Source organism: Rhinopithecus bieti, unplaced genomic scaffold (assembly GCF_001698545.2).
Source record: "Rhinopithecus bieti isolate Rb0 unplaced genomic scaffold, ASM169854v2 scaffold_15296, whole genome shotgun sequence".
NCBI lineage: Eukaryota > Metazoa > Chordata > Mammalia > Primates > Cercopithecidae > Rhinopithecus > Rhinopithecus bieti.
The window spans coordinates 1626959-1643170 of NW_016809075.1; the positions used below are offsets into that span (position 1 = coordinate 1626959).

General features: G+C 39.5%; 1 protein-coding gene across 1 annotated transcript in view; it reads left to right on the forward strand.

Moving 5' to 3' along the window:
* ZRANB3 (zinc finger RANBP2-type containing 3) overlaps positions 1-16212 on the forward strand; it is a 320084-nt gene that overhangs the window by 113691 nt on the left and 190181 nt on the right.

The following is a 16212-nucleotide window of genomic DNA, read 5'->3' on the forward strand; positions in this document are numbered from 1 at the left end:
TACCCGATTTTCCAGGTGTTGTGTGACTCAGTTCGCCTGGCTAGGAAAAGGGATTCCCTTCCCCCTTGCGCTTCCCAGGTGAGGCAATGCCTCGCCCTGCTTCAGCTCTCACTCGTAGGGCTGCAGCAGCTGACCAGCACCGATTGTCCGGCACTCCCCAGTGAGATGACCCCAGTACCTCAGTTGAAAATGCAGAAATCACCGGTCTTCTGTGTCGCTTGCGCGGGGAGTTGGAGACTGGAGATGTTCCTATTTGGCCATCTTGCTCCGCCCCTTCAAAATATGTTTTATATAAAAAAGCAACAAAAAGTAAGCCAGGTCTGCTTGATTTAGTCTATAATGATTTTATAAGTAGTAAAAATGACTTACAATATTGAAAGTACTTCATTAATAAATATGTGGATATAATTGATACCTAAGTGTTGATAGATGGAGGAATAAGTGAAACAGTTTTGTTAGAAACTGAGTGCCTCTCTTAGAATATAATGTGACACCAACGTTTTGTCTACTCATCAGCTGTAAGTGAAGCAGCCCATATCTAGCCCATATTTAGTCTAGTTGTTTTGATTTATTGAATTATATACTAGGAAAACCTGAGCGTTTCTGTTATAGTCTCTATATTGTGGACCTGTAGAGGTTAGAGCAAGTATATATCAAAAATTATTTTTCAATTTCAGTAGCCATCAAATACACATTATTATTTATTTAGTCATTTGCAAAACATACTTTTGAGCATCAAGTACAGTGCTAAGCCCTTAGGTTAAGCGAGAGATAATCATATAAACAAGTGTACCAAATGTTATTGATGTTATGGTATAGGTTTTTTCAGAGGCAGAAGAAGGGCGCAGTCACTTCTTTTTTAAAAAATTACAGATTCAGAGGGGTACATGTATAGGTTTGGTACACAAGTATATTGCATAATGGGATGATTTGGGCTTCTGGTGAACCTATCACCCAAATAGTGAACATGCTCAATAGATAGTTTTTCAACCCTTGCCCCCCTTTGCCTCTACCCCCTTTTGGAATCCCCAGTGTCCTTGTTCATCTTTATGTTTACATGTATACTCATTGATCAGCTCCCACTTGTAAGTGAGAACATGAGGTATTTGATTTTCTGCTTCTGTGTTATTTTAATTTCAGTAGCCATTAGGATAATGGTCTCTAGTTGCATGCATGTTGTTGCAAAGGACATTATTTTGTTCTCTGTTGTGGTAGTATTCCATGGTGTATATATACTAAATTTTCTTTTCTCAATCCCCTGTTGGTGGACACTTAGGTTGATTCCATGACTTTGGTATTGTAAATAGTGCTGTGATAAATATATGAGTGCAGGTGTCTTCTTGATAAAAGAATTTATTTTGCTATGGATAAATACCCAGTAGTAGGATTTCTGAACTGGCAATTCTATTTTTAGTTCTGTGAGAAAACTCCTTACTGCTTTCCATCGGGGTTGAACTAATTTACACCCACCTCCCCGCTCAGCAGTGTATAAGTGTCTCTTTTCTTCATATTCTTGCCAGTATCTGTTATTTTTTTTTTCTTTTTTTTTTGAGATAGGGTCTCACTCTGGCACCCAGGTTGATGTGCAGTGGCATGATCAGGGCTCATCGCAGCCTCAACCTCTGGGGCTCACACAATCTTCCCACCTCAGCCCCCCAAGTAGCTGTGACTACAGGTGTGCACTATCATGCCCAGCTAACTTTTTGTAATTTTAATAGAGATGGGGTTTCACCATGTTACCTAGGCTGGTCTTGAACTCTTAGACTCAAGCAGTCTGCCCACATTGGCCTCCCAAAGTGCTGGGATTACAGGTGTGAGCCACCACACCTGGCCTATTTTTTGACTTCTTAATGATAGCCATTCTGACTGATGTGAGATGGTATCTTATTGTGGTTTCAATTTGCATTTGTCCAATGATAGTGATGTTGAGCATTTTTTCATATTTGTTGGTGACTTGTATGTCTTTTGAGAAGTGTCTGTTCATGTCCTTTGCCCGCTTTTCAATGGGGTTGTTTCTCCTTGTTGATTCGTTCCAGTTCCTTATAGAGTCTAGATATTGGTTCTTTTTCAGATGCATAGTTTTTCTCCCATTCTGTAGGTCATCTGTTTTCTCCCATTCTGTAGGTCATCTGTTTACTCTGTTGATTGTTTCTTTTGCTGTGCAAGTCCTATTTGCCTATTTTTTGTTTTGTTGCATTTACTTTTGAGGTCTTAGTCATAAATTCTTTGCCAAGTCCAGTGTCCAGAAGAGATTTCCCTTGATTTTCTTCTAGTAATTTTATAGTTTGAGGTCTTACATTGGAGTATTTAAACCATCTTGAGTTAATTTTTATATATGGTGATATGTAGGGTTCCAGTTTCATTCTTCTGCATATGGCTATACAGTTACCCCAGTACCATTTATTGAATATAGAGTCCTTTCCCCATTGCTTGTTTTTGCCAGCTTTGTCAAAGATTAGGTGGTTGTAGTTGTGTGGTCTTATTTCAGGGCTCTCTATCCTGTTCCATTGGTCTATGAGTCTGTTTTTGTACTAATACCATGCTGTTTTGGTTACTGTAGCCCTGTTGTGTAGTTTGAAGTTGGGTAGTGTGATGCCTCCAGCTTTGTTCTTTTTACTTAGAATTACCTGGGGTGTTGGGGCTCTTTTTTGATTCATATTAATTTTAAAATCGTTTTCTCTAGTCCTGTGAAGAATACCATTGGTAGTTTGATAGGAATAGCATTGAATCTGTACTTTGCTTTAGGCAGTATGGCCATTTTAATGATATCGATTCTTTGTATCTATGAGCATGAGATGTTTTTCCATTTGTTTGTATCATCTATGAGTTCTTTCATTGGTGTTTCATACAAAGTTCTCCTTATAGAGATCTTTCTTTTCACCTCCTTAGTTAAGTGTATTCCTAGGTATTTTATTTTTTATGTGTGCCTATTGTAAATGGGATTAAAGTCTTTATTTGACTCTCAGCTTGAACATTATTGGTATATAGAAATGCTACTGGTTTTTGTATGTTGATTTTGTATCCTGAAACTTAACTGAAGTTGTTTATCAGGTCTAAGAGTCTTTTGGAGGGATCTTTAGGGTTTTCTAGGTATAAAATCATGTCATCAATGAACAAAGATGATTTGAGTTGCTCTTTTTCTATTTGGATGCTTTCTATTTTTTTCTCTTCCTCTGGCTAGGACTTCCAGTTCTGTGTTGAATAGGAGTGGTGAGAGTAGACATATTAGTCTCGTTCCAGTTTTTTGGTGGAACACTTTCAGCTTTTCCCCATTCAGTATGATGTTGGCTGTGGGTTTGTCATAGATGGCTCTTATTATTTTGAGGTATATCCCTGATGCCTAATTTGTTGAGAGTTTTTTTTTTTTTATCATAAAGGGATGTTGGATTTTATCAAATGCTTTCTCAGCATCTATGAAGATGATCATGTGTTTTTTGTTTTTAATTCTGTCTATGCGGTGATTTAGTTTGGATATCTTCTCCAGATTTCATGTTGAAATGTAATCCCCAATGTTAGAGTTAAGGCCTGGTGGGAGATGTTTGGATCATGAGGGTGGATCACTCATGAATAGCTTGGTGCTTTCCTCGCAATAGTGAGTTCTGTGAGACCTGGTTGTTTGAAAGTGTGTGACACCTCCCCACTCATTCTCTTGCTCCTACATTTGCCTTATGATGCGTCTGCTCCTCCTTCATCTTCCACTATGATTGTAAGTTTCCTATGGCCCTCACCAGAAGCAGATGCCAACACCACACTTATTGTACTGCCTGTAGAACCATGAGCCAATTAAACCTCTTTTCTTTATAAATTACTGAGCCTCAGGTATTTCTTTATAGCAATGGAAGAATGACCTACTACATGTGTATTATGCAATAAAGATTACATTGAGAAAGAACGGACTGGCCGGGTGTGGTGGCTCATGCCTGTAATCCCAGCACTTTGGGAGGCTGAGGCGGGTAGATCACCTGAGGTCAGGAGTTCGAGACCAGTCTGACCAACATGGTGAAACCCCGTCTCTACTAAAATACAAAATTAGCTGGGTGTAATTAGCTGGGCATAGTAGCACGCACCTGTAATCCCAGCTACTCAGGAGACTGAGGCAGGAGAATCACTTGAACCCAGGAGGCAGAGGTTGCAGTGAGCCAAGATCGCGCCGTTGCACTCCAGCCTGGGTGATGAGAGCGAAACTCTGTCTTAAAAAAAAAAAAAAGAAAGGCTGGGTGCAGTCAGTTGCTCACGTCTGTAATCCCAGCACATTGGGAGGCTGAGGTGGGCGGATCATGAAGTCCGGAGATCAAGACCATCCTGGCTAACACAGTGAATCCCCTTCTCTACTAAAAATACAAAAAATTAGCTGGACATGGTGGTGGGCGCCTGTAGTCCCAGATACTCGGGAGGCTGAGGCAGGAGAATTGCTTGAACCTGGGAGCCGGAGGTTGCAATGAGCCAAGATGGCACCACCGCACTCCAGCCTGGGTGACAGAGCGAGACTCCATCTCAAAAAAAAAAAAAAAAAAAAAAAGAAAGAATGGACTAACACGTGTATATGCAATAAAGGTTACATTGAGAAAGACATTGCCTCAAATCAAGATTAATGCATAACTCTGGAGCAGTCCTCATATGTGATTAATCACTGAAGTCATTTCAAAGGAAAAATATTTTCCAAAAGCCTCATCGTTTACTTAAAATTTTGTGTCATGTTAAATATATACAAACCAAAACTACGTTAAAAAATTTCATATGCTTACAGCTTTTAGGAAATATTTTCAAAATATGAACAAATTTTCAAAATTAAATATAAATAAGACAAAATAAAACAGTTCAGTTAACAATATTATTGTTAGTATTATATTATTAGTATATTATTAGTATAATAGTATTATTTGGCAGATGCTAAATTGATGCTGTTGAGGTTTTATGGCCAAAACTAATAGCCTCATGTCTCTTAAATATTTAAAGTTTATTCATATCCTACACTTCCTTTTTTAATGATGAGGAATTGAGTTCAGCTGCAATAATAATAGCTAAAATATATTGGACTATTTTCTCCTGCAGTTAACAGGATTTTAGAGCTACATCTTTCCAATCTTCTTGTCCTTTTCTGCCTGGTAGATCACAAGGTAGCTATTACAGTTCGAGATTTGGCATCATTGCTTGATGAAGAGGAAAGGAAGAAAGAAGAGGAAAAAACGGCATGTGCCAACTGAGTCCGACCCTATTTTCACAAGCTTTCCCAGAATCACCACCTAGTGATGTTGACTAAGGCCTCATTGGCCACATTTTGTCATAAAACCACACCTAGTTGAAAAAGATTGGAAAAGGATAGGTTCAGTTCACCACAGGCCCCCCCACCCACAGGGTGTATTAGTGAGGGGGAAGGGGAGAAGGGATTTTGGAAAAGCAGCAGCTAGCTCTACCACAAATTCTAAGACCATTTTTAATCAGGGGTGATTTGGAAGCACTATAGCCATCTTCATCACATAAAGATCACATCAGCTTTGGGGTGTTACTGAAATCTCTATCAAGTAGGTATCTAACTATGTCTGCAATCAGGGAAAGAAAAATGCTTCATATTTGCTCTCATAATTACTGATAATTCAAGTTTAAATTTTAAAAGCTAAAAGAAATCAGTTCCCTCATGAGTATGATGTTCTCCATGCGTGCACCCCTATGTGCCAGGTGATGTCTCAATTCCACACTTCCCTAAGTCCAACTATTATAAAAACCTCTATTTACTCAGCATTCTGCAATAAGAAGTATTTAATATAGGTAAATGGGGAGGGATTTCTCATTTAATCCTAAATGCAAAAGGGACCACTAAATGTACATATGCCTGATTTTAAAGTAGTTGTTCAGATGACCCAGAATATACTTACGGTAATATATTTTGGAATTTAATCTAAGTGACTTAACAGTTAACAAAGAAAATTTGAGTTCCTTACAAGTTCATAAATTATTGTCCATAGGCCAAACCAGGCCCACCAATTATGTTTATAAATAAAGTTTTGTTGGAACACAACCCTGCTCATTCATTTATGTGTTGTCATTGGCTGCTTTTCTGGTATAAGAACAGAGTTGAGTAGTTGTGACAGACATTGCATGCATGACCTGTAAAGCCTGAAATATTTACCATCAGAAAAAACTTGCCAACCCCTGCCTTAGAATATATTGGTGAACAACCTTTTAAGAATTAGTGACCTAAAGAAAGTTTCTGGTACAGTGCCAAAAGTTATGACTTTAGTTTGATACATACAACCTTCTATTAAGACTAGATGAGGCCGAGGTGGGCAGATCATGAGGTCAGGAGTTGGAGACCAGCCTGGCCAACATGGTGAAACACCATCTCTACTAAAAATACAAAAAATTAGCCGGGCATGGTGATGTGTGCCTGTAATCCCAGCTACTTGGGAGGCTGAGGCAGGAGAATCACTTGAACCCAAGAGGCAGAGGTTGCAGTGAGCTGAGATCGTGCCATTGCACTCCAACCTGGGCAACAGAGCAAGACTCCATCTAGAGAAAAAAAACAAAAAAACTGGATGAAGAAACAAAATATGGATTTATCAGAATAGTGAACTCGTGGAGTCCATGCCAATAGGATGTTATTTATTTATTTATTTATTTTTATTATTACTATTTTTGAGATGAAGTCTTGCTCTGTTGCCCAGGCTGGCGTGCAGTGGTGTGATCTTGGCTCACTGCAACCTCTTCCTACCAGGTTCAAGCAATTCTTCTGCCTCAGCCTTGCGAGTAGCTGGGATTATAGGTGCCTGCTTCAACGCTTGGCTAATTTTTGTATTCTCAGTAGAGATGGGTTTTCACTATGTTGGCCAGGCTGGTTTCAAACTCTTGACCTCATGATCCGCCTGCCTCGGCCTTCCAAAGTGCTGGGATTACAGGCATGAGCCACCACGCCCAGCCGGGATGTAATTTAATAGGAATAAATTCAAAGTCCTAAGTTCAAAATTGAGAAAAATACAAAACCTTTTGAAAACAAATTAGGCCCTATACACTGAAAGAGCTACAATGACATGGAGATCACCAGTTACAGAAATGGTAGTCTCGAATTGATAGAACATTGTGTTTTGTCCCTTCCCCGTGACCACGTACCGAGATCTTTCTCATTCAAAAGCATGTTATTGGCATTCCTTACAAACAGCACTCAACGCAGTTATAAGTGAACAACATAGAATACTAAGCAATACTAAGTATGTTTAGTAACAATACTAGACATTTTTCATTTTTGTCATCATGTTGTGAGTTAAAGTGCCTAAAGAGAATCTGATGTCTAACCTTGTATGCCCCTCTCTTAAGAGTATAAGTAGCATGCCTGTAAAAAGACAATGTAAAAAAAACCCTCCAGTTTATTTGTGTTCATCCTTATTCCTTCCAGGGTGCAGCTTAGTGAGTCTTACTGTAAACCTTGAGCCTGTGATCTTATTTCCTATAACATAGTTCATGTTTTAAAAACCTGTGAATTTTTGTCGGTGGCATACTTAATATGTTGCCACCCATTGGATGTACACTTTAAGACTATCTGAGGTTGCAGTTTTAAAACACTGTATTTCTGATCTATAATTCAAATATGCTTATAAATAAGTAGACTTCTAGAAGGATACATAAGAAATTAGGTCCAGAGGTTGCTTCTGGGAAGGGGCCTGGGGAGCTGGGAGACCAGGTGACAGGGTGAAGAGAAACGTTTCACTATATATTCTATTGTGCCTTTTTACTGTTGGTTCGTGTACGTGTATGGCCATTCAAGTAAATCAGTGAAATGTCTTTTAAAACCTATATCTTCTCCAGAATTATCTTCTAGCCTAGGCATAGTCCATTTGCAAATCATACAACTATGACAAGCCAAAGATTTAACAAGTGCACCGAACACAGTGTGATTAGGTGGTTGTCATCACTTAGGGAAAATAATTAGTTGGATAGGTATATGAAAACCAGTTTACACAGAAATCCAAGGAGAACTGATCAGTAAAAAAAAAGTGACAAAAGAAATAGTTTTTGTTTGTTCAAAGGAGGTAGAAAAAAAAGAGTAAAGGCAAAAAAAATGCAGTGAAATGTGCAGCACAAGGCTTGATACCTTTAACAGTGGAAGTCAAGAGTCAGAAGCTAGTAGATGAAATTAAGAACAGGCATGTAGGGCCAGGTGTGGTGGCTCACACCTGTAATTCCAGCACTTTGGGAGGCTGAGGCCGGCAGATCACGAGGTCAGGAGATTGAGACCATCCTGGCTAACACGGTGAAACCCTGTCTCTACTAAAAATACAAAAAACAAAAATACAAAAAAAAAAATACAAAAAAATTAGCCAGGTGTGGTGGCAGGCACCTGTAGTCCCAGCTACTTGGGAGGCTGAGGCAGGAGAATGGCATGAACCAGGGAGGCAGAGCTTGCAGTGAGCCGAGATCACGCCACTGCACTCCAGCCTGGGCGACAGAGCGAGACTCCATCTCAAAAAAATAAATAAAAAATAAAAATAAAAAAAAGAACAGGCATGTAAAATATGGAGAGCAAATGGACATGATCCTTATTGCTGCAATTTTCCAAATATATGAAATTCATAAATGTGCAAGATAGGGAGAAACAGCCACTTCTGCTACATGTGCAGACAATGACCCTAAGTATGTGTCTCCTCCGTGTATATGTCTCGGGGGAGGAAAGGTAAGAGAAAGGGTTATATGGTAACTTCCAGCATTCCTCTTGATCTAGGGCTATAAAAGCAGCAGAATACTATATCTTATTGAAAGCGCAGCAAACAGGACATTTCCAGAATGGAAAGCAGGCATGGAAACCCACTGTATCCCTAGCAAGTATTCACAGTTGCCAATGGAAACAATGGTTACTTTTAGTAGCCCTCCTGCTAAAATAACTTAAATTAGAAATGGGTTCTTGGCTGAAGAAATTAAGCAAGATTTCTGGTTTAAAAGTTTTAAGAAGAAGGGGAGCTACATGAGCATGTTCAAATGCCATCTTTAACTATAATAGAAATCTTTCATATTTATTCAACAGGATACACCCATCCTAAAGTGAAAATAAAAGGTTTTTCTTTTCCTTTTTTATTTTTTTTTTTTTTGAGACAGGATCTGGCTCTGTTGCCCGACCTGAAGTGCAGTAGTACGGTCATGCCTCACTGTAGATTAAACCTCCTGGGCTCAAGGAGTTCTCCTACCTCAGTCTCCCAAGTAGCTGGGGCTAGAGGCACACACCACCACACTTGCCTAGTTTTTTATTTTTATTTTTAGCGGAGAGGAGGTCTTGCTATGTTGCCCAGGCTTGTCTCAAATTGGTACACTAAAGTGATCCTCCCACCTCAGCTTACCAAAGTGCTGGGGTTATAGTCATGAACCACCTTGTCCAGTCTCTTGGTTTTGCTGGTTTGTTTTTGTTTGTTTTTTTAGATGCAGTCTCACTCTGTTGCCCATACTGGAACACAGTAGCATGATAATAATTGCTCACTATAGACTCAACCTCCTGGGCTCAAGGGATCCTCCTGCCTCAGCATCCCGAGTAGCTGAGACTACAGGCGTAGATAACACAGCTGGCAAATATTTTTTAATTTAAAATTTTTTCTTTTTTGGTTTTGTGGGTACAGAGTAAGTGTATATATTTATGGGGTACATGAGCTATTTTGATACAGGCATACAATGCATAATAAGCAGATGTATCACCTCAAGCATTTATTGTTTATGTTACAAACAATCCAATTATACTCTTTTAATTATTTTTAAATGTACAATTAAATTATTATTGACTGTAGTCACCCCATTGTGCTATCGAATACTAGATATTATTCATTCTATTTTTATTTACCCATTAACCATCCCAACTTTCCCCCAACCCTACCACTACCCTTCCCAGCCTCTAATAACCATCATTCTATTCTCTATCTCCATGAGTTCAATTGTCTTAATTTTGGGTTCCCACACATAAGTGAGAATGCAAAGTTTGTCTTTCTGTGCCTGGCTTATTTCACGTAATATAATGATCTCTAGTTCCACCTATGTTGTTGCAAATGACAGGATCTCATTCTTTTTTATGGTGAATAGTACTCCATTGTGTATATGTACCACATTTATCTTTTCATCTGTTGATGGACATATAGGTTGTTTCCAAATCTTGGCTATTGTGAATAGTGCTGCAATAAACATGGGAGTACAGATATCTTTTGGTATACTAATTTCCTTCCCTTTGGGTATATACCTAGCAGTAGGATTGCTGGATCAGATAGAAGCTCTACTTTTAGTTTTTGTGAGGAACCTCCAAATTGTTCCCCATAGTGGCTATACTAATTTACATTCCCACCAGCAGTGTACAAGTGTTCCCTTTTCTCCATATCCCTGTCAGCATTTGTTGTTGCCTTTCATTTTAACTGGGGTGAGATGATATCTCATTATAGTTTTGATTTGCATTTCTCCGATGATCAGCGATGTTGAGCACATTTTCATATAACTGTTTGCCCTTTGTCTTCCTTTGAAAAATACCATCTTTTGTCCATTTAAAAAATTGGATTATTAGATTTTTTTCCTGAAGAGTTATTTGAGCTTCTTCTTTATTATGGTTATTAATCCCTTGTCAGATGGATCGTTTGCAAATATTTTCTCCCATACTATGGGTTGTCTCTTTACTTTGTGGATTGTTTCCTTTTGTGTGCAGAAGCATTTTAACTTGATATGCTCCCATTTGTCCATTTTAATTGGTTGCCTGTGTTTGTGGGATATTACTCAAGAAACCTTTGCCCAGCCAGGCACCGTGGTTCACCGCTGTAATCCCAGCAATTTGGGAGGCCGAGGCAGGTGATCATTTGAGGTCAGGAGTTTGAGATCAGCCTGGCCAAAATGGTGAAACCGCGTCTCTACTAAAAACACAAAAATTAGATGGGTGTGGTGATGTGCACCTGTAGTCCTAGCTACTCGGGAGGCTGAGGCATGAGAATCACTTGAACGTGGGAGGCAGGGGTTGTAGTGAGCCAAGATTGCACCACTGCACTCCAGCCTGGGTGACAGAGTGAAACTGTGTCTCAAAAAAAAAAAAAGAAAGAAAAAAAGAAAACTTTGCCCATTCTTGTGTCCTGGAGCATCACCTCAGTGTTTCCTTGTAGTAGTTTCATGATTGAGGTCTTAGATTTAAGTCTTTAATCCATTTTGATTTGATTTTTGTTTATGGTGAGAGATAGGGGTCTGGTTTAATTCTTCTGCATGTGAATATCCAGTTTTCCAGCACCATTTATTGAAGAGACTGTCCTTTCTCCCAGTATATGTTTTTGACAGCTTTGTCCAAAATGAGTTTACTGTACATGTATGGATTTGTTTCTGGGTTCTCTATTCTGTTCCTTTGGTCTGTGTGTCTGTCTATATTTGTGCTAGTACCTTGCTGGTGACAGTAGCTCTGTAGTACAATTTGAAGTCAGGTAATGTGATTCCTCCAGTTTTGTTCTTTTTGCTCAGGATGGCTTTGGCTATTCTGGGTCTTTTGTGGTTCCATATAAATTTTAGAGTTGTGTTTTCTGTTTCTGTGAAGAGTGTACTTTTTTTTTTTTTTGTAGAGATAGGGTCATGCTATGTTGTCCAGGCTGATCTCAGTCCTCCATTCAAGCAATCCTGCCTCAGCCTCCCAAAGCACTGGGATTATGGACATAAGCCACTACACCCAGCTTAGTATCTTTTACATAACTGGACATTCCTTCTCATTCTCTTTTGCTGGATTCTTCCCCTCTCTTGACCTCTCGTTGTAGTTCTCCAAGCCTTTTTTTGCGTTGTGGTAAAAAAACACAATGTAAAATTTACTACCTTAACCATTTTAATTTTACAGTATAGTAGTGTTAACTATACCTTATTATGTAAGGTATAGTTAACAACTTTTTCATCTAGTAAATCTGAAACTCTATACCCATTTATATAGAGTTTTTTCCTCTATATAAGCTCCCCTTTTCCTCCTCCCTTGTCTCTATACTCTTCCTTCCTAGGTGATCACAGCTAGTCCCTTGACTAAAATATCATCTGTTTTGCTTTAGAATAATTTCAGCTTCCCATCTCCTTACCTCCCTTCAGTTTTGCATATTCAGATTTTTGGATTATGTCCCTTCTGTTTCTAGAGTCTTTATTTAGAGTATATGTGGTCCACTAAATTATCACATATCAAGCTTCATTGCTTACCACATTCCCTTTCATTTTCTCCTATCTTGAATCTATGTTAAGATGTTTTTATTGTTTGGTTATTTTCTCAAGTATTTTTACTGAGATAGTTTGCTTTAGTGATGTAATTTTGGTAATCTTGAATAGCCTCAAACATCTTTTTGCCATCCCATAACAAATCGGGGGTATCTCGGCTGAGTATAAGATTCATAACTTCTAGGCCGGGCATGGTGGCTCACGCCTGTAATCCCAGCACTTTGGGAGGCCAAGGTGGGCAGATCATGAGATCAGGAGTTTGAGACCAGCCTGGCCACTGTAGTGAAACCCCGTCTCTACTAAAAAAAAAAAAAAAAAAAGAAAAAAAATTAGCTGGGCATGGTGGCGGGCACCTATAATCCCAGCTACTCGGGAGGCTAAGGCAGGAGAATCCCTTGAACCCGGGAGGCAGAGATTTCAGTGAGCCGAGATCATGCCATTGCACTGCAGCCAGAACAACAGAGTGAGACTCCATCTGAAAAAAAAAGATTCATGACTTCTGCTGCTTTTTGTTTCAGTTAGTTTAGATCCTGTTGCATTGTATTCTAGCTTCTAGAGTTGATGATTAGTCCAGTACCTGTCCTAGTTTTCCCTTTATGGATAATTGTTCTTTCTTTCTGGATACTTATAAGATTTTTTCTTTTTTTGTAAAATTAATGAATTTTACAAGGGTATAATAGATACTTGTCTTTTCTCTTTAATCCATCCTGAAACTTGGTTTNATGGTGGCGGGCACCTATAATCCCAGCTACTCGGGAGGCTAAGGCAGGAGAATCCCTTGAACCCGGGAGGCAGAGATTTCAGTGAGCCGAGATCATGCCATTGCACTGCAGCCAGAACAACAGAGTGAGACTCCATCTGAAAAAAAAAGATTCATGACTTCTGCTGCTTTTGTTTCAGTTAGTTTAGATCCTGTTGCATTGTATTCTAGCTTCTAGAGTTGATGATTAGTCCAGTACCTGTCCTAGTTTTCCCTTTATGGATAATTGTTCTTTCTTTCTGGATACTTATAAGATTTTTTCTTTTTTTGTAAAATTAATGAATTTTACAAGGGTATAATAGATACTTGTCTTTTCTCTTTAATCCATCCTGAAACTTGGTTTCCCTTTTCACTTATCCACTAAAAGCTAGCCCAGAGAAATTTTCCTTTATTATTTACTTAATTGTTACCTCTCCTCCATCTGGTGCTTTTCTCTTTTTGAACACCTATATTTCGTAAAATAGGTCTTCTGGGACTATCTTCAAGTCTTTCTATTCCTTCAGTATTTCCATTTATTTAGCTTCCTGTTCTGTGCTTTGAGATAATCCATGTACTGCATCTTCCAGTCTATTTATTTAGCTGTCAATAATGATCATCTTAAAAAAAAATTAATGTTCTTGTTTTGCTTTGAAATCTATACATGAATCTTCCTGGAAAAAAAAAATCATGTTTTCCAAGTATTGCTTTTAGTTTTCTAGTCTCTCGACTTGTTTACAAGGAATGTAATGAATTTTTTACTCTTACAAATGTTTTAAGTTTCCATTAAAGTATTTGAATTTTATTTTTTATAAAGATATTTACTGGGGCCCGGTGCAGTGGCTTATGCCTATAATCCCAGCAGTTTGGGAGGCCTAGGTGGGTGGATCACATGAGTCCAGGAGTTCTAGACCAACCTGAACAACATAGTGAAACCCTGTCTCTACAAATAAAAAATTAGCTAGGTGTGGTGGCACACACCTGTAGTCCCAGCTACTTTGGAGGCTGAGGCGGAAGGATCATTACAGGTCAAGACTGCAGTGAGCCGTGATCGTGCCACTGCCCTCTAGCCTAAGTGACAAAGGGAGACTGTCTCAAAACAAAGACACCAAAAAACATATTTGTTCAGTAAGCTGACCGAATAATGAAATTTTTTGAATAATGAAATTTCATTTTCATTTAACTGTAATGTATTCCTTGGTTATATATTTACTCCAAATGCTTAATTGGTTGTTGTTGTTGTTGTTGTTATTGTTGTTTTTGAGACGGAATCTCACTCTGTTGCCCAAGCTGGAGTGCAGTGCCATGATCTTGGCTCACTGCAACCTCTGCCTCCCGGGTTCAAGCGTTTCTCCTGCCTCAGCCTCTCAAGTAGCTGGGACTATAGGGGCGCGCCATCACACCTGGCTAATGTTTTATTTTTAGTACAGACGGGGTTTTGCCATGATGGCCAGGCTGGTCTCGTACTCCTGACCTCAGGTGATCCACTCTCCTCGCCTTCCCAAAGTGCTGGGAAGGCCACCATGCCCGGCCATAATTTGTATTTTATATAGAGAAATAAATCTTATAAGATTATATAATGTCAAGACTACTGGTAATAAAGGAAGAATAAAATAGAAAAAGTAGTTTTTTTCCTGCCCTTTTTTTTTTTTTTAAGTTTTGTTTTGCTTTGTTTTAGAGATAGGGTCTCCCTCTGTTGTCCAGGCTGGAGTACAGTGGGACAATCACAGCTCAGTGTGGCTTCCAATTCCTGGCCTCAATCTATCCTCCTGCCTCACCCTCCTGAGCCACTGGGATAACAGGCATGAGCCACTGTACCTGGCCTTTTGCCAATTTTTTTAATATTCCAGCACTTTTTTTAGGTTGTCTGGAAATATCCTCAGTTAAGGGATTGGTTTTCCCCCTTATCATATGTTTGCTATCTCAAAGGAACACCCGGTGATCCTGACCATGCCTGCTATTCTTTCCTTTTGCCCTTTGTTTTTCTGCTACTTTATACTTGAGTTTATGCCCCATCCTCAATTCTCATTGCATAGAATTTGTTTCTATAGGTTAATAAGGAAGAACTGAGAAAAGAAAGTTTAGCAAAGTAATAGAAACAAAAACTCAGCGACTGGGCGCGGTGGCTCACGCCTGGAATCCAGCACTTTGGGAGGCTGAGGTGGGCGGATCACGAGGTCAGGAGATCAAGACCATCCTGGCTAACACGGTGAAACCCCGTCTCTACTAAAACTACAAAAAATTAGCCGGGCGTGGTGGCAGGCGCTTGTAGTCCCAGCTACTCGGGAGGTTGAGGCAGGAGAATGGTGTGAACCCAGGAGGCAGAGCTTGCAGTGAGCGGAGATCACGATCACGCCACTGCATTCCAACCTGGGTGACAGAGCAAGACTCCATCTCAAAAAATAAATAAATAAATAAATAAAAACTCAGCTTAAAGGTAGGCTTAGCAGATATACTACAGCATATGTAGTTATGTGTTTAACTTATGCTAATATGTAATTCACACTTATTTTCTTACATTTTAATGCAGCATTCTTCTCTTTATAGAGAAGACCAATCTTAAGGTTTAAGGATGAGGAGGGTGGTCATTGGTAGAATCACTTACCACTTTACTCACATTTTTGAAGGGTCATTGTAGCTATCTTTATGGGCAGGCTGTGGGAACAGCACATCTGAAGCTCTAACACTCCCACATAGCCATATGCCTTTGGCAGCTGGAGAGTCATATAAAATCAGCACTGACCCATGTTCTCATACTTATAAACACCTCTCTCTGGCTTACTACTTGAGTATTTATAAACTATTTTGTGGCAAGCTACTTAATCAGAACTTTAAAAATGGTTCACTTTTAGCCGGGCGAGGTAGCGGGCGCCTGTAGTCCCAGCTCCTCGGGAGGCTGAGGCAGGAGAATGGCGGGAACCCGGCCACTGCACTCTAGCCTGGGCGACAGAGCGAGACTCCGTCTCAAAAAAAAAATAAATAAAATAAAAAATAAAAAAAAAAAATAAAAAAATGGTTCACTTTGGCCGGGCATGGTTGCTCACACCTGTAATCCCAGCACTTTGGGAAGCTGAGGTGAGCAGAACACGAGGTCAAGAGATCAATACCATCCTGAGCAACATGGTGAAACCCCATCTCTACTAAAAATACAAAAATTAGATGGGCGTGGTGGCACGCACCTGTAGTCCCAGGTACTCAGGAGGCTGAGGCAGGAGAATCACTTGAACCCGAGAGATGGAAATTGCAGTGAGCCGAGATCCCGCCACTGCACTCCAGCCTGGTGACACAGTGAGACTCCGTCTCAAAAA